The following is a 27,353-nucleotide window of genomic DNA, read 5'->3' as shown; positions in this document are numbered from 1 at the left end:
TATTGTTCAGTAGAGCCCTCTGTCTTCGTATCCACATGTTCCACTTATGTTGTTTTTTGAATTAGTAGTTTTCTAGCTGCAATCAGCTGGGGGTAAGCTGGTACCTTTGTCTTTCAGATTAGCTTTAAGTTTCTGAGTATTTGCCAGAATGCTTTCAAGTAAAGATTTTAACATATCCAGGGTTTTTTGCTGATCCTCTTCCATTTCTGACATAGTTAGAGACGGTCTTTCTAGTGAAGGCTATTTATTAAACAAGAGTCAGTAAATGTTCACCTCCACCGTTCCCAGAACCCAATTTCACTGCCTAGCTGCTCTCTCAAGTTAAGTCTCTCATAGATAATACCAAGGTCAGATCTGGGCTGTGAGCAAGTTTCTTTGTCAGTCAATAAAACTGCTGTACCAAAATTCACCACAAGATAGCATTTAAAGTCTTTTTCAGATCCCAGGCTAGGTTCTTAACCAATTTAAATTCTTTTTGCAAGTAAAGTAGAATAGCAGGTTCCAGTAAGAATAGAACTTTTTGGGTTCCCAAATTCCAAACAGAAAATAGATATCCAATTGTGTTAAGTTGATCTTTTCAAAGCTTTGTTTCCCCTGAGTAAGCAGACACCATCATTTTAGAGGGTGGGGGCAAGGAATTCCCTCTCTCCTCAGCAGGGGATAAATTTTCAGGAAGCTTTTAACAGGAAAAGTACTTAGGGTACAGAGAAGGTAAAATCTCACCCAATTTCTCCATGTTGCTTTCAAGGTGCTTGTTAGTAAGTTTGGCCTCGGGTGTCAGCAGCTTGATGATGGGCCATGAATGGCCGATCTTTTCCCCATCAGTTTGAAGAGCTGCCCCAAATCAAATGGGGGGGCTTCCACCCTTCTGCGATCACTTGGGGGTCCTCTTCATGCTTGTCGCCCCTACAGGGCAACTTCTGACCCACTTCAGGGTCATCCTGCAGGAGAAAACCGGACGATGGAGGGAGTGATCGCAGTACACGTCCCCCAGCGCTGCGATCACAAACCGGAAGTATTTTCCTACATTAATTTTCAATCATTTTTTTGTGTGGACTATTTATGCATTTCCTTATTGTTTGTGTGGTGAACTCATGCATTATGAATCTCCACTGTTTTATGTTCTTATAAAGCATGCATAAATAATTTCCCAGATTTTTTACTTCTTCCAGTTCATTGATATTTCTTCCCTTTCTTTTACATTGCCTTCATTTTATACAGATCTATTTGTCTTGATGTAATCTCAGGCATAATGACATAAATATCTCTTTTGTACCTGCTGTACGGACACTTGTATCCATTTAGACATATTTTATAAAAATACCCCTAACAGATAAAATTGATGTGATCCTTTGCATGATACCAGAAATGTTACTTTTTCAAGTACACATATTAATGCAGACATTCATAAGATAGTATTGTTGAGGAACCTTGTTGTGAGCATGCATATAACTACATTTAGATTTAAAACAAATGAACAAATGATTGCTTGAATTTTTAAAAAAAGTCTTTAGGAAACAAAATGGTGGCTGCCAACCAAGACTGGTGGACAATATAGTACTTTTCTCAGGTGGCAAACTGTCGAGAAATCCCTGAACCCTGTTTCTGCAGTTCACAGAAAGCTTTCTGATCAAGATTGCTAAAAATCAGTAGCTCTAGTTCTTTGCATTGATATCCAAAATGGTGGATGAGAAAACATGTGTTGTGATATCAAACTCTACTTCGTTTATTTCATAACAGAAACAGTTCATAAAGATCAGAGCTTGCACCATGATATAATGATACACATTTTGTTCTATTGATGAAGCTTCTGGATTCTATAGGCATTGCTGGTTCTTTATTTTGAGATGGGGAATGATGATTGTAGTATAACCACTTTACAAGTTTCTTTTTAAAAAAACAAGCAAAAATACATAATACTCCTTCCAAAACCCAAGAAGCATCTGAATACTGTGACTCTGTCCACATATGTGACATAGCTTTGTCTCCTTTTTGTCATTGGCCATGCACACTTGGCCTTCATTCTCTCTAAAAATTGTTTCACATGGCCTTTGTCACCAGCAACAATAAATGTAAGACAGCTGCTCTCTGAATTTTTTGTAATTTTTTTTTCTAAAAACCTTTGAAATAGACTTATGAGGATTAATTGGCATTACAGTCTAAGTAATTGACATTACTTAAGACTGTTAAGGACTTAGAGATAGCTCACTTTAGCTCATGCTGAATTGCTATTCTTCCTCTTCTCAATAAAACAAAGACAGCCTATCACTGTGGATTGTCTTTTCAGGTTCAAAGAACACTTCCCAAATCACCCACTGAAGCCCCCTACATGTTTTTTTTTTCATTCATTATGTCAAATATTCATAACGTAAGAAGCAGATGGGAGCTTAAACCTCTGAAATTAGAAAGCAGAAGTAGATTCAGATTAATAAACAATCTCGTCAGGTTAACCTGTCATTTTCAAGTTGGTATTGATGTAATTGAAAAGTGCCATGGGCAAGAAAAACAAGCTTTTCAAGGAAGACATGGGTCAAATTGTTTTATGCATGTTCAAAGACTCTGACCCCAAACAACTCTAAATCAATGAAATAATTCTTGTTGACTGTAGTTAACAAGTTCAGGGACATTTTAAGTGCCCAGAAAAAGAACCACCTTAGATATTACAACTGCTTTTGGTCCCTGGAAAGAAGAACCAGAAACTACCTGCATACAACATAAAAATGATAAACAGATGTATTTATTATTTTCCCTACTATCTCTGAAGAGTAAAACAACCCCTTTTCTGTATTGCATTATTTTACATTCTGCATTCCTACATCCTTCCTAATTATCAACACTAAGCATTAAACCGAGGTCTTCTAAATGTAAAATCCACCATCTCCAATAATCTGTGATCTATCCTTACCAGTTTTTATTCTGGAATATATATTTGCTGGTATTAATGTATAAACCAAATTTAATTTTGTTTCCGTCATAAACCTAAAATGTTTTTCTATAGAATTTTATGAATAATTGTTTTATTCTTAATTGCTAATAATATCCAAAGCAAAGAATTAAGATTTCAAATACATCTTGGAATTTGTTGCTATTTTGAAAATGTAACGAAACTTTGTTGATTTAGAGAAAGTAAATGGAAATGGTAATGGAGGGTTTTGTACAAGTATGGGTCTGTTGAATATAATTAATGTTATATAATGGAAGTAAAAGATGTAAGAAAATAAATGAAATGCTTAGCAAATGCTTTAAAACTGAGTAGGGTGAAAGAAAGGGATGTTTGACAGCCTCTTGGTTATTTAATGCAGGGGTCCCCAAACCCCAATCTGTGGACCGCCACTGGCCCACAGCATGCAAGAAACTGGTCCGTGAGAATAAGCGAAGTCTCATCTGTGAGATTCAGGCAGCACATGAAATCATGGCCCCCCTCCAGTCCATGGAAAAAAACTCTCTCCACGGAACTGGTCCCAGGTGTCCAAAAGGTTGGGGGCTGCTGATTTAATGTATTTTTGGATAACTGTAAAAGGAATTCTTGTAGTTTTGGCTGGAGTATTAATGTATGCATGTTTTTTTCTATACAGGCTAAGAACCTGCATTATTTGCAATGAATGTTAGCCTGATTATATAATTTAACAAGGAGAATGGATATGAAAATTAATGCATAATTTTGTGTTTGACTGGGAAATGGAAAAAATGGTTTACTATGCTTAAATGGTGAAAAACAAGGTAAGGTAAATACATTTTTGTACCTTGCTAAAATATTTACTAAAGATAGAAATGTTATTGTTGTAAATGTGAACAACATAAAGATGTTTAGTGGACATGTAAAATAAGTAAAAAAATAGATTCAAATATATATTTTGATACAGAGGATGTTAAAGATTAAAATTCAATTCAAGCCAGAACTTTTTCTTTTAGAATTGATGAATGAACAGTTTAAAAAAAGCCATAGAAGATTATTGCAGAATATGATTACTGTGGGGACATTACTTGTACTACATACAAAGCCAGCCGTACCAACAGGCTGAAGAACAGCTTTTATCCGTGGGCTGTTAGGCTTTTGAATGGGATGTAATCTTATGCAGAGTTGACTTGGGAGGCCGGTGTGTGGTGTAGTTGGTTCACATAGTGTGGTGGGATGGAGGGTTTGTTGTCACTGTGTGTTGGGGGGAGAGAGCACAGGGGGAGGCTCAGCTAATCTCAATGTACACATGTTGTACTTTGACAATAAAGGTTTATTATTTATTTAAGATGGGAATATTTGGCACTATCCACCATGGAGGAATGATAGGATGAATTTAACAGAACTTGCTGAGTTGGGCAAGCTGACTTCTTTAATTAGAGAAAGGACTATATCTACATATGTATTGATGATAGGAAACCCCTTGTTGACTTTTTGCATAAAAAAAAGAAATTGTGATTTATGGTTTTGAAGGATGGTCAGGAAATATTATACAAAAAAGAGAGCCATAATGAAGGTTTAGAGAGAGGTGTTAAAATATGATTGTACTTATAACTGCTCTGAGATATTTGGAATCCACTTTATATCTTACTCTTTTTTTCCACTATTTTCTACATTTTTCTTAATTGTATTTTTAACTTTTTCTTTTATTTCTCTTCCCATTTCCTTTTCTCTGTTCTCTCTTGGTTTGTATTAGTTTTAAAAGTGCTGTTAAAACTTTCCATAAACGTTATTTTAAAAAGAGACAGAAAAGTGCAGAACTTAAAGAGCAAAAGCAAAAGACTATCCATGAATGAGATGGTGGAAACAAGGATGGTTGTAAGTCCTTGACTTACAACAGTTCATTTAGTGACCATTCAAAGTTACGACAGCACTGAAAAAGGTGACTTATGACCATTTTTCACACTTACGACCATTACTGCATCCTCATGGTCACCTGATCAAAATTCAGATGCTTGGCAACCGACTCATATTTATGATGGTTGCAGGGTCATGTGATCGCTATTGTGTCTATCTGATAAGAAAAATCGTAAAATGGGGCAAAATTCACTTAAAACTGTTTTGCTTAACAAAAGAAATTATATACCGTATATATATATACATACACAAACAAATGAACACTGGGATGGAATTAAAAACAAACAGTTTTTATTGCTAAAAATCAAGCTTTCGTTGGCCAACTGCCAACGTCGTCAGGATGGAGATGCTGGGGTGGGGAGATTCTGTTTATACTGTTGGTGTCTGCACTCTGCTCATGGAGCATGCTCAGATCTGTTTGTTGAGGTCTGCCGTATTTCTTTGAGTTGTCGCGCATCCGTTTTTGGGGATGTATTTGTCTCTGGGTATCTGTTGTTAAAAGTGAATTGTTTATAGCTCCATGTGTTATAGCCATAACTCTGGTCATTGTCCATGTTCTCATGCCAGGGGTCTTAAATGGTTGTTGCTCTTCTTCCTTGTGTTTGACATTGCAGAGTGGTTGTGTGCTGGTGCAATCTTGGATTTGATGCAGTGAGGTGATTTGTGAATTCTTGTGCTGCTTATCTTCATGTCGTGTACGTCGTTCCTCTTCCCAATTTCTTAGTGCCTGGTATGCAGAGGGGAGGTCTATATGCCGGTTGATGGAGGAGTGGTTTGAAAACCAAGCTTCCTTAAACAAGCGGCTGCCTTTAGTGTTGTCGCTGGCAATTGCCTCGGTCCCTGCTAGATTAAAGGCATGGTTGTGTGTAGCCATGTGTGCCCACACCTGTGAATGTTGTTCTTGTCTTCTAATAGCAAGCTTGTGTTCATGCACCCTAGTCCTCAGTCGTTTTGCTGTCTCCCCAATGTAATTGCAATTGCAATTCTGGCGTGATATCTTGTATACAACTGAGGCTTTTTCTTCATTGGGGAGTGGATCTTTAGGGCGCATGACACAAGCTCGTAAGGTCCGATCAGGTCTGTGGGCAACACCGACTTTGTGAAGGGTTAGTATGTGCACTGTGGCCTTGGATACACCGTGGATATAAGGCAGTGTTATCCATGATGTTAAGGCATTGTCACATTCATGGCGGGTAGTTATGGCTACACATGGAGCTATAGTAGTTATGGCTACACATGGAGCTATAAACAATTCACTTTTAACAACAGATACCCAGAGACAAATACATCCCCCAAAACAGATGCATGACAACTCAAAGAAAGAAAACTATGTGTTACGTTTGGTTAGTGGAAAATAGTCTTTTTAAAACAGATAAATTTAGGAAAAAATAAATTAAAAAATATGTAAAGGTTATTGGTGATGGAAGTATGTCACAGATTTATTGTTTTGCAAAACTTATCAGAAATACTCCTCTCTTTTCAGTTAAGAGTGCTTCTCTTTTTAAACTGCTGTCTAATGATATTCAAATCATATGTGTTCTAAAGAGTATAATTTGCCTTAGGTCAGAGGTGGGGAACTATTGACTTCAAGTCGCAGAATTCCTGAGCAAAAAGGGCTGCCTCAGGAATTCTGCAAGTTGAAGTCCACAAGTCATAAAAGGCCCAACTCTGCTTTAGATATTAGCTCTTCTGTTTTTCTTTTTTTCAGGTTTGAGGAAATCGCATGACTTTGAAAGAATATCTTCTCCTAAGAGTGATTTCTGTATACCTGTGGTAGCACTGAGTTCCTCGGAGTGAATGGTAATGTCAAAAATTATTGCCCCATATAAGTTTTAATCCCTGCAATAAAACTAACATATAAAGTGAAGAATTATAGGGCTGCCTTACATATTACAATGTCATGCTGAAGTACCTCAGTAAAATATATAGTCCAGTTTGATCTGATAGTAGGTGAGAATAGTTATATATACATACTGTATATAAACATATATATTCACAAGTTATAAACAAAGGGACTTTGTCTACTGGAGAAAAGGTGACAGCCCACATTCTCCTTGCTTTTGAACAGTTGATTGTAGCAATTACTTAATGGGTTTTCCACATAATAGTCCAAGATGTTAAATCTTGATCTCTAACAAAGCTTAGCCCAGGAGATTACTGTTTCTATAATTCCAGGGGTGGAATCTCACACACATTGAATGCTCATTATTTTGAAAGCTAGAGGTAGATTCTAAGCACAGTATGCTTCTGTGTTTTGAATGGCAACAGCAATAGATTTTGTTCTTTTGTCCTGAAGCATTAGTATAATGTTTGACCCACGAATAATGTGAATAAGTATTATAAAAATAGTAGAAGCTCCTTCAGAACTGCTTTTTCCCCTTAATCTTTCAGATTAATATGGATATAAAATGAACTCCAGAATTCCAATGATCATTACATCATCTGCAAACTTTAGTAATTTAACTGAGGGATCCTTAGAGATGCAGTCATTGGTATATAGAGAAAAGAGCAATGGAGAGAGCAGACAGCTGAGGGGTGCCTGTGGTAATTGTCTGGGTACTCTGTGATTTTTTTTCCTAGCTTCACCTGTTACTTCCTATCTGTCAAAAAGTGTATAATCCACCCACTAGTATGGACAGGTACAGGTAGCTGAATCAGTCTAGAGCAGGGGTGTCAAACTGCCCTGCCCGTGGGCTGAATGCATCATCTGGAAGCTGTGCTACCCCATTGCTGGCAATGGCAAAATCGTTCCCATACGTTGTGCAACGTCATGTGACGTCGCAAGTTTGACATGACTGATCTAGACTGAAGAATTTCTGGAATGATGGTATTGAATGCTGAGCTGAAGTCTACAAAAAGGACCCTTGCATAGGTGGAGGATTCAGGTGTAGTGTGCTGCCATATTGACAACATTATGTGCCAATATATTTGTGTGGTAGGCAAACTGCAAGGGATCAAACAGTGGATCCGTGATGATTTTCAGGTGGGCCAGCATTAACCTTTCGAAGGTTTTCATAACTATGGATGTCAGAACAACCAGTCTGTAGTCATTCAGTTCCTTGATGGAGGGTTTCTTGGGCACTAGGATGAGAGTAGAGTGTTTAAGCAAGAAGGAACACAACACATCTCCAGTGATTTATTAAAGAGGCAGATGAAGATGGGGGCCAGTTGATCTCCACAGACTTTCAAGCAAGAAGGAGTTATTCCATCTAGGCCTGATGCTTTTTACACACAAACACACAAACACACACACACACACACACACACACGAGAGAGAGAGAGAGAGAGAGAGAGAGAGAGAGAGAGAGAGAGAGAGAGAGAGAGAGAGAGAGAGAGAGAGAGACCGAGAGAGACCGCCTATGGTCATTTTGAGTGCTTGGAATCTGGCTTGCCTTATGACTGGTTGTGGTGTCCTCTAGTTATGTGACCATGATTTGCAACATTCTTTGCCAGTTTCTGGCAAAAAGTGCTCTTTCAAAAGAACAGATTCACACTTACGACTGTGGCATTTGCTTAACACTTGTGCTGTTTGTTTAATGACCACTGATTTGCTTAATGACCTCCACAAAAAATGTCATAAAATCTGGTCTAGTCACGTGGGTGCCTCAATTTATGACCATAATAACTTATGACCCTAAATCAGTCCCAGTTGTAATTGTACGTTGAGTACTATAGGTATAGATATGCATTACAAAAACCAAGAAAAAAGCTATCATTAATATTCAAACAATCTAATTTACTTTAAGCCTTTAAAAAAGATTTGGAGTTAATTACATTCAAGACAATCAAATAATCACATGGTTTTCTTTAGTTACAATTAGCAGTTTGTACCATGACACAGAGATTTGAAGCAAATAATGGCTTATGGGAATTAAATACATGCAATTAAAATAAGAGAAAGCTAAAGCAAAGGATTTTGAGAAGCGATTCATTTTAATCATTAACACATTGTTCAGCTATTGGTCAAATAAGAAATGGGAAGAGAAAAGAAGAGAAGAGAAGAGAAGAGAAGAGAAGAGAAGAGAAGAGAAGAGAAGAGAAGAGAAGAGAAGAGAAGAGGAAAGGAGAGGAAAGGAGAGGGGAGGGGAGGAGATAGAAAGACGGTGGCATTACAGCCTTTTGTTGTAGCAAAGAAAGAAAGAAAATTACAGTTATAACAGTTATATATACAGAAATACACAGATAGTAAATTGAAGGAATGGAAGGTTTTATGCTGTAGGGACAGGAAAGGAGAAAGGATTTTTTTTTTCTGATCAAGGAAGGAGAGAGGAGGGGGAGAATTATCTGGGTTTCACTGACTTGTAATCTTGCTTACAAATATAGGAGAAGTTAAAAAAGTTAAAAAGAAGGGCATTGGAAAATGAAGCATAGAGGAGGAGAAAGCCTGAGAGAATGAGAAAGAGAGAGAAATCCATTCACCTGATTCCTTCTTCTGCATAAAATTTAAAATAGTTTTTTTTAAAAAATAGAAATAAAGCTTGAGAGACAGCTTGAGAGAAAAGAAATGAACAAAGAATAACACTGTACAGGAGCACAGTCTATTCCTTATATAGGGATTTCTATCCTGGGACAAAAATATTTCTACTTCTTGAGAAAAAACAGGGAGAAAAGGAAGATAGCAGATAGCCTAAAAAAAAATCAGCGAGGGACAGAGAAAGTTTTTGCTTGTCAGAAGTTTACAAAAGGTAACCACATGACTCTGGGACATCATAAATATGAGTCAGTTGACAAATGTCTGAATTTTGATTACGTGCAGCATGGGGATGCTGCAATGGTCATAAGTGTGAAAAACGGTCATAAGTCACTTTTTCAGCATCGTTGTATCTTCAAACAGTCACTAATTAAACTGTTGTTAAGTCGAGGACACACTGTATCTGAATTGAACTTTTCAATTATATATGTACATGAACATATACACACATATGCATATATACAAGTACTGGCAATAAAAATATTGCTGATAAAAATTATATGTATTTAATATATGTGCAGAGAGAGAAAGAGAAATCCTAAAATCTTGAATGTAACTGACTGCAGTGTTAGGAAGAAGCAGATGCTGCCTGTTTCCCATTTTCTGTTCATGTGGTTGGGTTGTTTATGTGGCACAAATAAAAGAAACACATTTTCTAAACTCCTGCAGCGCACTTGATTAGTTCTTTGGTGGCAGATGAGTTTCCAACAGGTATAAAGAAGAGCCTGGCTCTGTGGTTGGTTCAAAATAGCAGCAATGGAATTTCTCTCATTTGTCATCTCTATGGTGAGTATCAAGTGTTTGAGGTCTAAAGTTTGAAGATAACTGCTCTCTCCCTTTTTTTGCAGCCTGACAAATCAAATTAAAAGCATAAAATATTGCACTCAGATTGAAAAGGCCCTGTGCCTGAACAATGAAAAATTGATATGGTAACAGTATGTGTCTTGTCTTTTATATATCTATAGGTATTTATATTTATCTGTCTGTATACTGTGTATTGTTCATTAAAAAAGGATATTCCTCTGCATTCTGTTTATCTTCTTGGCTCTAACTATTTGCACATTTTGTATTTATACAAACCAACATTTTCAACAGCTTTTTTCCTCCCCCCCTCTCTGTGTTTGCCTTCTGTTGTAACAGAATAATTTCTAAGTCTTTAGAATCTGTGTGTTTAGAGGGGAAAAAAAACCCAATGTAAACTCCTACTTGCCCACAAATGTTTTTCTTTTCTTTTCCTGGATGTGAGTAAATTACTCTACTGGAAAAAGAACAACACACTCTACAAACCAGATCCAGCATATTAAATCAGGATAATGACAAGCTCTTTATGACCTTGATTCTTTCTATCTGGAACATAATGTTTTACTTCCACTGCTTGAAGGGAACTTGGTAGTATTAAAGAATTCCCTCCCTACCTTTCCCTGTTCCATCTTACAAGGCTATAAACTGCATTTTTCTCATTCCTGTAGTTTGTCAAGTACGTCATCTGCAAGTACTTAGATTAAAGGCATCAGCTGACACTAGAGACTCTCTTTCATTCTGTGAAGCAAAGACTAACTCCATCAACTTCCAGAGATTTCAACTTTCTACATTGCTTTTTATTTATTTTTTTACACACTTTTAATACAGTTAAACAGTGCTTGTTCAACAAATGTGTTGTCTGAGTTTATCATTCACTAATACAAATTAAATTCCTAATCCCTAGTTCATTTGTCCAGCCACTGATAAAATAAGTCCCAAGTTTGAAAATATTCTGTTTCTTCTTTTTCTTTCAACCTCAAAGTAAGCCTGTCCATTTCTGCACAGTCTAGTATTTTTTAAAAAATTATTTCTTCCTCTGATGGTATTTCTTCATTTTTACAATGTTGTGCAAATATAAGTCTTGCTGCTGTTGTCACATGCAAAATCAAATATACACCTTGTTTATCAAGCTTTTCTGGCATTATACCTAATAGAAAAAGTTAAGGTTTAAAATCTACATGTTTCCCCAGCATCTTTTCTAGACAAGTATGTATTTTTGTCCAATATTTCTTTGCTTTAACATATGTCCACCAAACATGATAATAAGTACCTGGTTTATGATTACATTTTCAACATTTATCCAACATATTTTTTGCTAATCTTCCTGGTGACAAATGCCATCTATAAAACATTTTGTATAAGTTTTCTTTACGTTAGCAACACATAAGTTTAAAAATAAAACGTTTGTCAGAACCCATTCCTATTCTATGTCTCCTGGAAGGGGAGGGGGATGTACCTGCGAGGTTATTGCTTCCTCTATTTACTTTGTTTATTGCCCCATATAACCTTTTGTTTTGTATAGCCTTTTGCTTTGTTTATTACCTCTGTATCCGCTGATGTTATTTCTCTTTTCCCAGGATGAATTTAACAAGACAAAAGGGTAGCCAGGGGGAGCTTTTGAAACAAATGTAAACCAGGGGGAAGGGTGATGTATTCTGGTTAGGCATCTTGGACAAGATTGTGCCCTCTGAGGTCCTTTCAAATGGGACCGAAGGGGAGTGGAGGGGTGAGGCGTCACAATAGAAGTGTATATAGTGCTATGAATTTAAACATTTGGGTGTGATCTCTTTCTCTCAGAGATTCACCGCACTTTGCAAACTGCTTTTTCTATTTTCTGCAAAATAAACTCTTTTCTTACCAATCCAATTTTGTTAGTGTTTTAATCACATTTCTAACATTTATAAGACGTTGACATTGTTAATTTATAATTTATTTCCCACAAGCTTTGCCATTTCTCTACATCATATTATATCCAAAATTCTTTGCCCATATTATCATTGTTTCTTTTACTTGTTCATCTTCCATTTTCAAATTTAATAGAAAATAATACATTATAAAATTATATCTGGAGGGGCATGATTTACAATTAGGGTGGCATGCTTTCTTATAGTATGGGAAAAATAAAATTCATAAATACTTCCAAAATCACTATATAAGAAATGCATTATTAACAACATGGGAAAAAATAAAATGTAAAATATATCTGAAAATTCCAGGGTGGTTGTCAACAACGGAAGCATTTGTACACCCAAATTTAGTTGACTTTGAAAAAATCTGGACATATAGAGATATTCTAACTCTGAAGGGAATTTAAAATCTAAACAAGGAATGGAAAATCAGGGTATCAACTTATCATGGTGGGCACATTTACAAATCAAGCTAGATATGATAAAGATGTCAAACTGTATGGATTTTATAAGGAGCAAACTTTGTTTGATAATAAAGGAAAAAAAAGGTTATTCTTTTATAAATGGTACCAAATGTAACATCAAATGTAACACCAATGAATTGTATCAAATGTAACACTAAGATCTATTTCCTGCTTAGACAGAGAATTCACACATGGTAATCAACAAAGCTCCTTTGAAATGTTAAAGAGGGTACTCACCTCAAGAAGGTGAATAAAACAAGATAGTATAGTGATGGATGAAAGGAAGTTGTTACAATGAGTCTTTTGGAAGTAAAGGTTCAAAGAAGATCTTTTTGACTTCAAAGACTGACTTAAGTTTCTTAAAAGGGGGGGGGACATGTATCGAGAAAAGAAAGTATAAATACTTGCTTTGAAACTTGCTCAGGGCGCTCTTCGAACCCAATCCAACTTGGGAAGGGTCTAAGAGGCCACGTTTGCAAACGTCTTTTCTTTTTTTTTATTAATTTACTTTATTATTTTCAATTTCTTTTCAATAAATCTTTGTTTTTGTTAACCAGACTTGTCTTTGAGTTGTGAGTATAAAATTTTGGGTATTTAAATCTCACAATCTGATATTGTTAACTTCTGATAAGAAACTAAGAAAACTTATTTTTTATTAACTTTGAAAATGGAAAGCAAACAAGTTAAAGAAACAATGATAAGATGGGCAAAAAATTGGATATAATATAGAATTAGAAAAATGGCAAAATTTATGGGAAAGAAATTATAAATTGACAATGTCAACTTCCTACAAAGAAAATTTATATAAAATGTTTTATAGATAGCACTTGCAACCAGCAAGACTAGCAAAAATGTTTAAAAATATGTCAGATAGATGTTGGAAATGCAAACATAAGTCAGGCACTTATTACCATGTTTGGGGGACATGTGCCAAAGCAAAGAGTTACTGGAAAAAGATACATGCCTGGCTAAAAAAGATATTGGGAGAACACATAGAATTTAAACTTGAACTTTTTTTATTAGGTATAATGCCAGAAAAGACTGGTAAACAAAGCATATATTTGACTTTGCATGTTACAACAGTGGCAAGAATTATATTTGTGTAATATTGGAAGAATGAAGGAATACCATCAGATGAAGAAATAATTTAAAAAATATTAGAATGTGCAGAAATGGATAGATTGACTCTGAGAGTGAAAGAAAAAGAAGAAATAGAATATTATCAAACTTGGGACTTATTTTATCGATGGCTAGAGGAAAGAATAAAGGATTAGAAACTAAATATGTATTAGTAAATGTAAACTCAGATAGCACATTTGTTAAATAAATACAATTTAATGTATGGAAAAAATCAATAAAAACCTTTAAAAAAAGAAAATTATACATTTTCTTAATTAGTTTTTCATCAGAGGTTAATAATATCTGATCAAACAAAATCTGCTCTTTATAGAATCCATACAGTTTAACACTTTATCATATCTCACTTGCATCTGTAAATGTGACCACCATGATAAATCAATACTTGTCTAGATTTTAAGTTTCCTTCAGAGTTTAGAATATCTTTATATGTCTGTATTTTCTCAAGACTAACTAGATTTGGGTGCACAAATGCTTCCATTGTTGAAAGCCATCCTGGAATTTTTAAATCTATTTTGCATTTTATTTTTTCCCATGTTAGTAATAATGCATTTCTAATATAGTGGTTTTGAGAATATTTATGCATTTTATTTTTCCCATACCATAAAAAAGCATGCCAACCAAGTTGTAAGTCATGTCCCTCTAAATATAATAATCTTTTATTTCTGAGTTATCCATTCTTTTACCCATATTAACATCAATCTATGTTGCTTTTTAGCTTTAGTACATAGAGAGTGCTACATCTGGCCTTTGCTTAGAAGCTAAGTGTGGTCAGGCATGGTTAATACTTGGATGGGAGAGTAGCAGGAAATAGACTACAGTCATGCTCAAAATTGTTGGCACCCCAGAAATTTTTCCAGAAAATCAAGTACCGGTATTTCTCACAGAAAAGTATTGCAGGAACACATGTTTTGCTATACACAGGTTTATTCCCTTTGTATGTATTGGAACACAACAAAAAAAGGGAGGAAAAAAAGCAAATTGGACATAATGTCAAACAAAACTCCAAAAATGGGCCGGACAAAATTATTGGCACCCTTAACTTAATATTTGGTTGCACACCCTTTGGAAAAAATAACTGAAATCAGTTGCTTCCTATAACCATCAATAAGCTTCTTACACCTCTCACCCGGAATTTTGGACCACTCTTCCTTTGCAAACTGCTCCAGGTCTCTCTTATTGGAAGGGCGCCTTTTCCGAACAGCAATTTTAAGATCTCTCCACAGGTGTTCAATGGGATTCAGATCTGGACTCATTGCTGGCCACTTCAGAACTCTCCAGCGCTTTCTTGCCATCCATTTCTGGGTGCTTTTTGATGTATGTTTGGGGTCATTGTCCTGCTGGAAGACCCAAGATCTCATACGCAAACCCAGCTTTCTGACACTGGGCTCTACAGTGCAACCCAAAATCCTTTGGCAATCCTCAGATTTCATGATCCCTTGCACACATTCAAGGCACCCAGTGCCAGAGGCAGCAAAACAACCCCAAAACATCATTGAACCTCCACCACATTTCACTGTAGGTACTGTGTTCTTTTCTTTGTAGGCCTCAATTCGTTTTCGGTAAACAGTAGAATGATGTGCTTTACCAAAAAGCTCTATCTTGGTCTCATCTGTCCACAAGATGTTTTCCCAGAAGGATTTTGGCTTACTCAAGTACATTTTAGCAAACTCTAATCTTGCTTTTTTATGTCTCTGTGTCAGCAGTGGGGTCCTCCTGGGTCTCCTGCCATAGCGTTTCATTTCATTTAAATGTCGATGGATAGTTTGTGCTGACACTGATGCTCCCTGAGCCTGCAGGACAGCTTGCATTCCTTTGGAACTTGTTTGGGGCTGCTTATCCACCATCCGGACTATCCTGCGTTGCAACCTTTCATCAATTTTTCTCTTCTGTCCACGATCAGGGAGATTCGCTACAGTGCCATGGGTTGCAAACTTCTTGATAATGTTGCGCACTGTGGACAAAGGCAAATCTAGATCTCTGGAGATGGACTTGTAACCTTGAGATTGTTGATATTTGTCCACAATTTTGGTTCTCAAGTCCTCAGACAGTTCTCTTCTCTTCTTTCTGTTGTCCATGCTTAGTGTGGCACACACAGACACACAATGCAAAGACTAAGTGAACTTCTCTCCTTTTTATCTGCTTTCAGGTGTGATTTTTATATTGCCCACACCTGTTACTTGCCCAAGGTGAATTTAAAGGAGCATCACATGCTTGAAACAATTTTGTTTACCCACAATTTTGAAAGGGTGCCAATAATTTTGTCCGGCCCATTTTTGGAGTTTTGTTTGACATTATGTCCAATTTGCTTTTTTTCCTCCCTTTTTTGTTGTGTTCCAATACATACAAAGGGAATAAACCTGTGTATAGCAAAACATGTGTTCCTGCAATACTTTTCTGTGAGAAATACTTGATTTTCTGGAAAAATTTCTGGGGTGCCAACAATTTCGAGCATGACTGTATATAGCAATGCAAATTGTTTCCATTCTGTTGCCAAGAAAATGACAACGTTATTTTAAAGGAAGTTACCAGTAGTCAAGCTTGATTTAAGGGCACCTTTACCTTTATATTTATGTAGCAAGTAGGATTTTGGGTGACCTCTATGCTAATACTAAATTGCTTAGCACTCAGGTATAGTAAATGAATGCATTTGATTTCACAGCAGGCATGGCAATAAATCTCAGCTTTCCATACACTTAACCCTATACTCAGGAACTAGCTAACAGCAGTTCTTGTCCTTTATCACAGACAAGAATGAAGCCATATCTTTTCAAAAGATCTGAAAACTGTAATGCACAAAAATCATGGCATATATGTGCGCATAGGTATCTGTCTGATCCAGGATTTAAATTCTAGGGTTTTGTTGTGGTTTTTTTCAAGTCAATGGAAATTTGGCTGGCCTCTTCTTGGCCTTGGAACTGGGAGACCTACTCAATATTTATGTAACTGTTCTCCCTGGCCTGGGAATAATTGATTCCTGCTTTAGTATCCTCATTCTTTATATTTGGGGGCCATAAGTGTCTGTGTAGGAATATTTCTGTGAATAATTTTGCTACTATGTTTGCATAATTAAGATAACAAACGTGGATATTGGTATTTCTTACACAAATAGCTAAAAAATAGAGAAAATGCAAAAATGATCAAGAACTGAATGGATGTGTTACTGAAACAACAAATTCTTACTGTTCCTGTTTTGCAGTCCTTGTTAGTGGAACACAGTTATAGCCTAAAGAATTTTCCTGCATATTGTAGAAAAATGCAGCATGTATTTTGGCAAGCCTTGTACCATATGAAAGTTTTGAATACACTTTCATCATATTTATATAACTAGGAACATAAGACATCTAAAAACCTCTTTAAAGGAAAAACAACAATAACAGCAACAACACAAATAATTTTATCATACTCAGATATATGTTTTCACGAATAAATAGTTTAAACAACATTTTTTCTTCCAAAATAAGCATTTAAAAAACATAGCTACTACTATTTGGTCCAGGTATTAACAGCTTAACTCCCCCCCACCCCCCTTAATGTACTTCTCATGGAAACAGAATGTTCAAATTCACTTTCCAGCAGAAACTGGTTTTTATATCCCTATTGTGTAGTTTTGCTAAAAGAAAATTGAGTAAGTGAGCGAGTGGGTGAATGAATGAATGAATGAGAGAAAGCTTCAATAACACTAACAGTGTGTTTATTCTTAAACTCTTTCATTCCAGACTAAGAACCTAGACAAATGTGGATTAAAGCTCCACTGTAGTTATCTAAAAACAGTGAAATGAAACGGATATATACAATAGTGAAGGCTTTTCTTATTTTATAATTTTCAACAAGAAGATTTATTCCATATTCTCATGATCCTGGGATTGCTATACAAAGTACATCTCTGTCATTTCAGAGACATTGTAATTTTGCTTGAATAAAAGCAAAACATATTTATAATCATTTCAGATGAGTACACTGTCCCCACGAAGGAATGTGATCTAAAACTTATCTCACTATCTGGGGGCACTACACTTTTTTTTAAGTGCCATGAATTATTGAAATGTACAATTTCTATCCCTGGGAAGCTATTTTGGATACAAATGCTGTATTGTCAAGAGCAAATTGTGCAATAGAGAAAACATTTTTTCCATTATGGATATTTTCCCCCCTTCTGGATGCATGAAGTTTAAAAGTAGAACATTCCTGTTCAGATCATTAACAAAAAATAACATATAGTATAGCCAATTAAAATTGTAGCAATTCTATCACAATTCTACACAATTGGTGTAGCAATTGGTTGAATGAAGAGAAATAATTGAAACTGATACAAGATATAAGGGGAAAACTATTAAAATGACATAAATGTGAGCAAAGTTGATTCACAACCTGGCAAACCCAACACACTTTCCCTTGCTTTTTGTCCAAGCAAAATGCACAGTTGAAGGAATAACTGATTGACAGGTCAAATGGATGGGAAGTTCACGGTTCTTAGGCAGTTCTTACGTGTTTCTTCAGCAATCATGCTGCTGTTGCAATTTAGTACATACGATAAATGAGTGAGCCACCAATATGGGTAAGAAGAGAAAGGAAATGAATAGGTGATGTTGTCTATTGCATCTTTTTCTAACTTACCAAGCAGTAGGTTGTGGTCTACTTTATCAAATGCCTTACTGAAGTCTACTATGTCCACAGCATTCTGCTGGTCTACTAGTTTAGTCACTTTATCAAAGAATCAAATAAGATTGGTTTGGCATGATCCTTTTTTAACAAACTTGTGCTGGCTACTAGTTATAACTTTGTTTGCTTGTAGTTCTTCACAGATCTGTTTTTTGATTATCTTTTCTAGGATCTTCCCAGGTATTAATGTTAAACTGATTGGTGTGTAGTTCCCTGGGTCTGTTTCTTTTCCTTTCTTGAAGATGGGAACCACATCAGCCCTTTTCCAATTCTCAGGTACTACCCTGGTGCACCAGGATTTATGAAAGATATGGTGCAATGGTTCTGAGACATGGGATTCAAGGGGAGACATGATAGCGCTGATCCTAGTGCTTCCACTGAGCCCTGACAGCCCTGAAGAAGCACCAATCAGCTGGAAAATGGTGCTGATCCTGGTCCTTTCACTAAGCCCTGACAGTCCTGCAGCTCCAGCCATCTCTTGCTCAGGCTTGTGCGGTGTTGCCACTGGTTCAGCTCATTCCCTTCCCCTGCTACCACCTTTCCAGGATGGTAGTGTACCACCTGCCAGGTGCCAATGTACCACAGGTGGTACCCATACCACTGGTTGAAAAGCCCTGGATTAGACAACCATTTTCCTGAAATGGCATAGGGTCTTCTGCTTGGGCGGGGGGGTTGGACTATAGGACCTCTAAGATGCCTTCCAACTCTATTATTCTATGTTCTATGTTCTAAGAACGGGGAGAGCATGCCTGTGTATGTCTGATCTTCTTCCCTAGCTTCCTACAATACAGAAATTCTTCCCAGTCTAGGTGGGCTTTTTTTTTTCAAACCAGGAAGCATGACTATAGATTAAAGCACAGATGTGAAACAGAAAAATACTAACAGCAGAACTTAGAGGTGCTTCTTCTTAATATAAGAAGCTTTGAAAAAAACACCCCCAATGGAAACGAGAAGTCTCTTTCCCCAGAGAATAAAACTTGGGAAGCTGGAAGACAGTTTTCACAACACTTTTTTTTTAAATTGTATGAGTTTGAAGGGAAGTTGGAGAGGGAAGCAGACATGGGAATAGAAAGAATAACTAAAGAATAACTATGAAGGTATAGAATTTAAAGAAAGCCTCTAAGCATCAAATTGGAAAGGAGTTCAGTAACTGAATGAATATCAAGGTGAACATCCAGAGTATCATTGGTTCCATAGTGTCCAGAGGCAGGTAGAGGCTTCTGTTTTCTATGTGACAGAGATATAAGCAAAATAAATGTTGAGAAGAAATTCATACTTATTATCTCAGATGGTGATGGTGATAATGATGATGTTTCCATCTGGTCCTCCAGAATCCCCTTAACTTCTCTTTGTTCTATTATGGATAAAGAAGGACTCATTATGATTTATAGGGATAATGGTAAAATATGCATATGTTTTCAGTTTTCCTTGGTGTGACATTCATTATCATGTCTCTCATTTCAAGGTTGGGGTACTCTCTGATTCATAGTTTAGCAAAACAGCGATATAGGTTCCCCCCTATATTTGGACAACTTTTTAAAAAGTAGTTATTAAGGATATGCAATATGTATTTTAGCAATATCATTTTTTGTGTTCCTTGGATGCTATTTGTAAATTTTAAAAATATTTACTAATTCCCCCTTCCCTACACACACACACACACACACACACACACACACACACACACACACACATATATATATATATATATATATATATATATATATATATATATATATGTGTGTGTGTGTGTGTGTCTGTGTGTGTGTGTGTGTGTGTGTGTGTGTGTGTGTGTGTTTGTGTGTGTGTGTGTGCCTTGTGCATATTAATCAGAGCTGAATGAAACCAACCCATTTCTAGAATTTTGGAATATGCTTGCTGGGAAAAAGTTTTAAAAAATCTTGCTAAGAAAAAATAATTGTTGATTTTTGCCTTAGCTACTGAGTACTTAGTCAAGACAAAGAGGTTAGTATGGCCAGAATAAAAACTAAGATTTAATATGCACTTAAATTAAACATTTCCTCTCTCTATTTCATCTGTTTCCCTTCAGTCATATTAAATAACAAATTTTGGTGCTGTCACTGTTAATGTTATTTAATAGGAAATATTGTATGTGGTGTAGTTTAAGATTGTACAATCATATATTCAATTAGTTTTGGATATCCTGTAGGATTCATGTTATCCGAGGCCTAATTGTGCAGCCCAACACCTCCACGATCAATACAGTGAAATTTGGTGGCATATCACTGATCTTTGTCATTGTGATTTGGAGGAAAGGTGAACTGAGCATCTGCAAAGCTTAACACAAGCTTATTTTGCATCAAAAGGCATTTCCAAAGCTCAAATTAAAATAAATCAGAACTTTGTAATCTCTGATGATGTTGCTTTGTCTCTTGGCCACACTCCACATGCAGAGGGCAGTTCCTGAAGGAAAAAGGTGTCTCTATGTCCTCTGATTAGATGGAACCAGCTAAGCAGACTGATTAGACAGTGATGTCCTCATTCTAACTTGGATTTCATTGTACTCAGAAATGCCAAATACCTGGTGTATGATATCATCACATTCACATATGATATTTAGAAGCATTCCATAAATTCAACGATCACCACACCCACTAAAATTAATTAGTATTAAAAAGGCATGAAAATAACAATGGAAAAGGTAAACATTTGATATATTTCTTGTCAAAGCATAGTTTACAAAACAAAAAAAAAATACAAAACTCATGTTCAAGTTTATGAAGACAAAAACATCTAGTATTCGAATTCAAACTAAGTTGCCTTCCAGAGTTAGATTTAAGGAACTATCACTCTGGAACATCATAGTGCCTAACAGTACAGAGGCAAAATTACTTTTGAAAGAAGTATTGGATCCATCAATTTGACAAGGCAAAGCAAGAGGGGACTTTCCTTTCAACCTCTTTCCACATAGAGAAGAAAAAGAAAGTTCATTAATTTACTCAGGTTGCTTGTCCAGCCTAAAAGGATATATAACCTTGATGATTCTCCTACTCTACCTAGTATCATGTGAACATTATAATGCTGCTTTTAACATGTCATTCTAGTTTTTTCTCCTTTTCAACCTACCAAAGATAGCATGATGGATTTTTCCCAACTGGCCCTTGTGCATTTGGCATTCTGGGAATGAGTGTGACTGAAGTCTGAGAATTTCTATCCATATTGGGGAAAGTTGGCAGAACAGAAGTAAACTTTGTGCTGTGAATTATACTGGATGTAGTGCTGAGAACCTTTCAATCCAATACAAATCTATAAAGAATGGTATTTTTTCAACTCACAATGACATTTGGAAGGAACTTAATATGCAATTTGATGACACATAAATGCTGCCTGTCTTTAAATCAGAAGACATGTGTTATTAGTAATTGACAGAGTAATTAATGCAACTCAGTTTTACACATTGCAAAAGATGAAAGCAAAGCACTATGATAAACATTCTTGTACACCTGGCAGGAACAATCTTTGCTTGAGATAAGCAAACTGCTGTGTTGCAGGAAAGGTTACATCCCCTAACTTCCCATCTGCTGCCCTTATTATTCAATTACCAGAAGTGATTTTGTAAAATGTTAAAAGCATAGACCCTGGAAAGTTATATTGCCCCAGCAATTAATTTGAGGCATGCTGTAATGACTATGTAGAGATAGTGCTGTGTATTCAGACTTCTAAAGTATTTCTCTCTTGTTGTTCTTGCTTTGCCCTGAAAGTTTGTCACAGAACTGGAATTGCATTCTCCTTAGACTTTTAACAAAGTTAAAAGTCCTGGTGATCCTGGTGCTTCTGCTGAGCCCAGAAGAAGCGCCAATCAGCTGGAATGTTGCAGCATCCCCAGGGTCTTGTGATTTTTACAAGAAAAAATTTAAGATAAAAATGCTTCTTTTGTGAAGCATAACTGAAAATTAAGTGAAACACAAAAAGCCAAGAAAGTTAATTTTCAACACTCCCTCTTTCTTTAGCCACTCATTGTAATGCTAGCTGGTATCTATAGTGCAAGAGAATGAGTAGTGGCAAGACCCTCTTCCCCCATCCTCAACAACAATATACATATTTCCTCTTCTAGCAAGCACTGTTCTGGAGAAAAGGGCTTGCTGTGGATAGACCAGCAACTTGAAAGATAAAATACAACTTAAAAAGTGCAGCAGCTCTTTGCTTGACCCAAAGGTGTAGGAATGGGATCATTAATGTGCTAGGGTACAGCTGTATCCATTATTCTGTTTCAAGGCCTGCAGGGAAAAAATGGAGAGAGAGATAAATATGTTGTACAGCACCAGATTGGTACATGGTCAGTGAATCTCTAAATGAATTTAGCACTTCTACGGTGTCAGACTAGACAAATGGAAATATGTCCAAAATAGAATATACAGAGATGCTCTGATACCTTCCTCGTTGATTTTCTTGGAGCCATATTAGCCACTTTAGTGCATATGACCAATTTTATCCATCAGACAAATTTGTTTGTGGGATCTGATACACTGGAGGAATTTCACTAGTTAAAAGTGTTCTGCTTGTTTGATAAAAGTTCTTAGGGAATAATTTGCCCTTTTTGTTCCAGACATCTTCTAGGACAAGACCAAAGCTTCAAGAGGATTCCTTAATCCTCCTTAAAGAATTTCAAAATGTCTCATGATGATGATGATGATGTTTGCAGGTACTTCACTTTTGGGAAGGTTTCAGACCAACTGCTTGCCTAAACTCATAGATGATTATCTTTCTAGAAGAATGTAATTATAATTATGATAGATTTGTCCATTCACACAGTATAGTTTCTTAGCCTTAAATAAAGTTCCAGAGCTGGACTTACAATACATATAGATCAGAGGTCCCCAACCTATGGGCCACGGCCCACTACCGGGCCCTGGCTTCTTAGCCACTGGGCCATGTGAGTGGCTGACCAGAAGATACATGTGTGTGCATGCACTCACCCTCTTTGCGCAGGTGCTAGCCTGGCCATAAGCTATGAGCCTCATGCCAGCTCTAGCAGCCCCATTTTATGAAGTGCGCATGATCATGGCCCCGTTTGCACACACACTTGCGCAGTCACATTTGTGTATGTGCACATGCATGCATAAAGGTGCCTTCCTCTCTTTTTCCCACTGGGCCACCAGCCCAGAAAAGTTGGGGACTCCTGATATAGACAGAGATACATACTTCAGGTCTTCAGAAGTTGTTACCAACTTGTAATTTGAAATATGAAAAACTAGGAATATTAGTAACCTCTAATCACATGTTTGAACTATAATCATATTAACAATGTCTCATTTTAATTAAATGTAAATAAATTCAAATTTAGCTTACTTTTTTCCCTCACCCTCACTACTAATTTCTGAAGCATGACCTGTGACATACCACTCATAACTTAATTGCTGTAACTAAAACATAAAAATAGAACTATTAAAATTACAGTAAATTGTGTAAATCCACATCAACAGCACTTAGCTATTCTGTGCAATAAATTACAGTGTTGTAAAAATTATTGGGAGGAAGCTGAAAGACAGCATTAATTTCAAGTAAAATTAGTTCAGCATCTCAGTTCCTGATTCTGTTTCTGATTTTTCAGCACTGATTTTTTCTGTCAATTTTTTTTCTTTTCCAGATCAGATAATAAAAGCCTATCATCAAAATGAAAAGGATTTGTTGTATAAGATCTTTCTATCATGATCTGAAGCATTTAAAGTGTATTACCATTTTCAATCCTCTATGGAACTGTACTGATTACCATTGTTGCACCTTATGCATCAATAGAAGTGAGCAGTGATGAAAAAAGGCCATTTTTTACACCAAACTACAAAACATAATAAATTAAGCCCCCTCCCTTCTTTTTGTCAATAGATGTTCTAAACATACACATTGGAAAATTGTGACTTGGCTGGGCAGAAGTGATGGGCAAGTTTGGGTCTGAATGAACAATATTAGATTGTGACTGCTTAGTTTTACTTTATAAAATTCACTAATAATTTGCAACAGTTTATATTCAGATTCCCATTCATCAATTAAAATGGTACTCAGAAGTACTAAATGCTTCTTCTATGATCAATTATTCCATGATAGGCAAGTATTTTAAGACACTGTTAATGAAGTCAGAATGCTGAGAAGTATAGAAAAAAGGTCTGACCAACATCTGGTTCAGTGCAAGATCAAATTGAACCTGAAGCCTACATTACAATGCTATTTACCACTTCAATGTCAACTGAATTATAGTCTCAGAAACACCTTCTCACAGACATGAAGCTGGCTCCAGCCCTGTTGGTCTTTAAAATATGATTATGCCAACTGGCTTGGAGATACCATGAAGGATGAAGCCTAATATAGTAGATGGTTACATGATAGTGAATTGGAATGCACTTTTTGTATGAGTGTTTTTAAGGATTATTTTAATTATTTTAATGATTATTTTGGGTGTATTTTAATGGTCTTTATGCATTTGGATTGTTTTATTATGTACACCACCCAGAGCCACTGTGTGAGATAGAATTACACAACAGATTCACTGAAACAAAACAAATATGATGGCAGTGGCAGGAGCAGTCAGTCCATCATCAACATGGGCTGCCCTAACAGGGAGAAAAGATGGTGTAAAAATTGATAACAGATGTCACAGTTTACATGTGAAAAGAGAAAATTGGCTAACTTTGCAAATCCAATGAAGACAAAATGTGTGACAAAACAAATTTACAAAAAAGCTGAAAAATAGAAAGGAGACATTTTTTGAAGGAATAACTGCAATGGTGGAGGCAACAGCTTAGCACAAGTAACAATGGGCACCTTTTCAATGTTGAAAACATTGTTAGATGAACACAACCAAACCAGTAAAAGCATCCAGGATACAACAGGGCAAAGTGCTAAAATGACAACTGAAATACTACAATGCACCTCAACAATACAACAGCATTATTATTTATTCTGAAATAAATAATAGCAGCGTTAGACCAGGTACCATATGAACCAGGTCCACCTTCTAATATTGTGTTTGAAGTGAAAGAAAGCTAAACAGAAGTTGGTGAAGTGATCATATGACAGCTGCAGCGCCTGAGAAAGTTATTGTGAAGGTGATGAAGTTTAAGGGGCCTGGTAGTTAGGGTTAGGATGCTGAGCTTGTCGATCAGAAGGTCGGCAGTTTGGCAGGTCGAATCCTGAGTGCCGCATAGCAGAGTAAGCACCGGTTACTCGTCCCAGCTTCTACCAACCTAGCAGTTCGAAAGGACATAAAAATGCAAGTAGAAAAATAGGGACCACTACGGTGGGAAGGTAACAGCATTCTGTGTGCCTTTGGCGTCTAGTCATGCCGGCCACATGACCACAGAGACGTCCTTGGACAAGTGCTGGCTCTTTGGCTTTGAAACGGAGATGAGCACCGGCCCCTAGAGTTGGAAACGACTAGCACACATTTGCGGGGGAATCTTTCCCTTTACCTTTAGTTAATTATTTTCACAGTCTATGCTCAATGTTATGAAAAGAATGCATCCCAGTTGACTGGAAACATGCTGCAATTGTGCTTTGTTTAAAAAGGGTGATAAAATGTAAAAATTATTGAAGAATCACCTGTCCAAAATTAGAAAGGTCCTTCCATATATTATCAGGCATAGCTTTAGTCATTGAGGCCAGTCTAAAGTCAAGGAAGATCAATACGGCTTTAGATTGGGACATGGCTGTATGGACCAAATGTTCAGTGTCAGACAAGTGTGTAAGGAGTGTATATGGCATGGAAAACTATTGCTGTTTATTTAGTTCAAAAGTGCCTGTCATGACGTCACCAGGATTCCACGTGGAAAGCTCTTTAAGAGCTTTAAAGGAAAGTCATTGAGTCGTTTCTGCATTTTATGATGGCACCTTTTGAATAGTTGAAGTGCATGGTGACAAAATAATTCCCTTCCCAGTTATACCAGGAGTGGGACAAGAGTGTAAATAAAGGAAACAAGCCTCAGTGGGTGTACAAGAGTTCAGCATGGATGAGCATATCTTCACAGATGCAGCATATACCTATGATATTATCTTCATAGAGGAATTGGAACTGAAGTCTCAGGAGCTATTTAATGTCATAAGTAATACAGCAGAGAAGCTTGGATTATACATAAATGTAAAAATAATGGAGGCCAGGTCAACTGATGGCACACAAATTAACTTTGCCCTTAGAGGTGAGCTTATTGAGTCAGGTGTATAAATTCAAAGACCTTGGCTTCTTGATCTCTGTGTTAACAATTGCCAGGTCCACTGATGTTGTTGCAGCAATTGTCAGTGCTCAGCAGTTTTTGCCAGCCATAATGGTGCCACTGGAAGAAGAAAAATGTCAACCTAAAAATGAGGGTTCAAGTATTCTTGCCATCACGCCAGCACTCTGTGTATTCCTGAGTGTACACAATAAGTTAGTTGGAGCATTTATTTTGGTCTTTTACCAGCATCAAGTGTGAAATTAAACAAAACAAAATTAATCCCAAATGAATTAGTCTACAACAATGGAAAATAGAGAAATTATAATACATATTTATATGCAAATTCCCCAATTAGAAAACCTTTGCATTTAACAATGTTGTTTGCTTTCTTGTTTGGAAAGTTTTAAAAATTACTGTATGTTTCATCTCTATCTGCCTTGACCTTACATTCATTTATAAAGCTCATGGGTTTGTTCAGAAGCTTTTATTAAAAAGAAAAAAAAGTGGCAACCTTCAGCAGACATTCAGCAGACCCTGGCAAAGATTTGATTGAAGAAAGATTGATTCTCTAAAGTCTGAATGGTAAAACATGCACTGCATTTGCTGTGCTTCATTGCTATATCCTACAAAATATTTTCAACCAGGCTATCCTAATGAGCTTATTAGTAAGAGGCTGAAAGAATCACAGATTGTCTGTCAAGAAAGGCTGTCAGTCGCACACTGTTAGCAGTTCTACTATGATTTAGGCAACACATGTAGAAAAAGAAGAATGGTGCTAAAAATAAATATACAACAAAACCAGAAGTGTTATTGCCTCAGACTTCTGTTAGTGTATCAATATGGAATAAAATGTGGTAGAAAAGATTCTTCTCCAAAGAGAAATAAGTTCTTCATGAGAAAGCCATCAAATGTTACAAAGAACGTCTTTCTTTCTCT

This window comes from Vipera ursinii (assembly GCF_947247035.1).
Source record: "Vipera ursinii genome assembly, chromosome: 3".
NCBI classification, from domain to species: Eukaryota; Metazoa; Chordata; class Lepidosauria; order Squamata; family Viperidae; genus Vipera; species Vipera ursinii.
The sequence above is the reverse complement of the archived record's forward strand: the minus strand, read 5'-3'. Positions refer to the sequence as shown.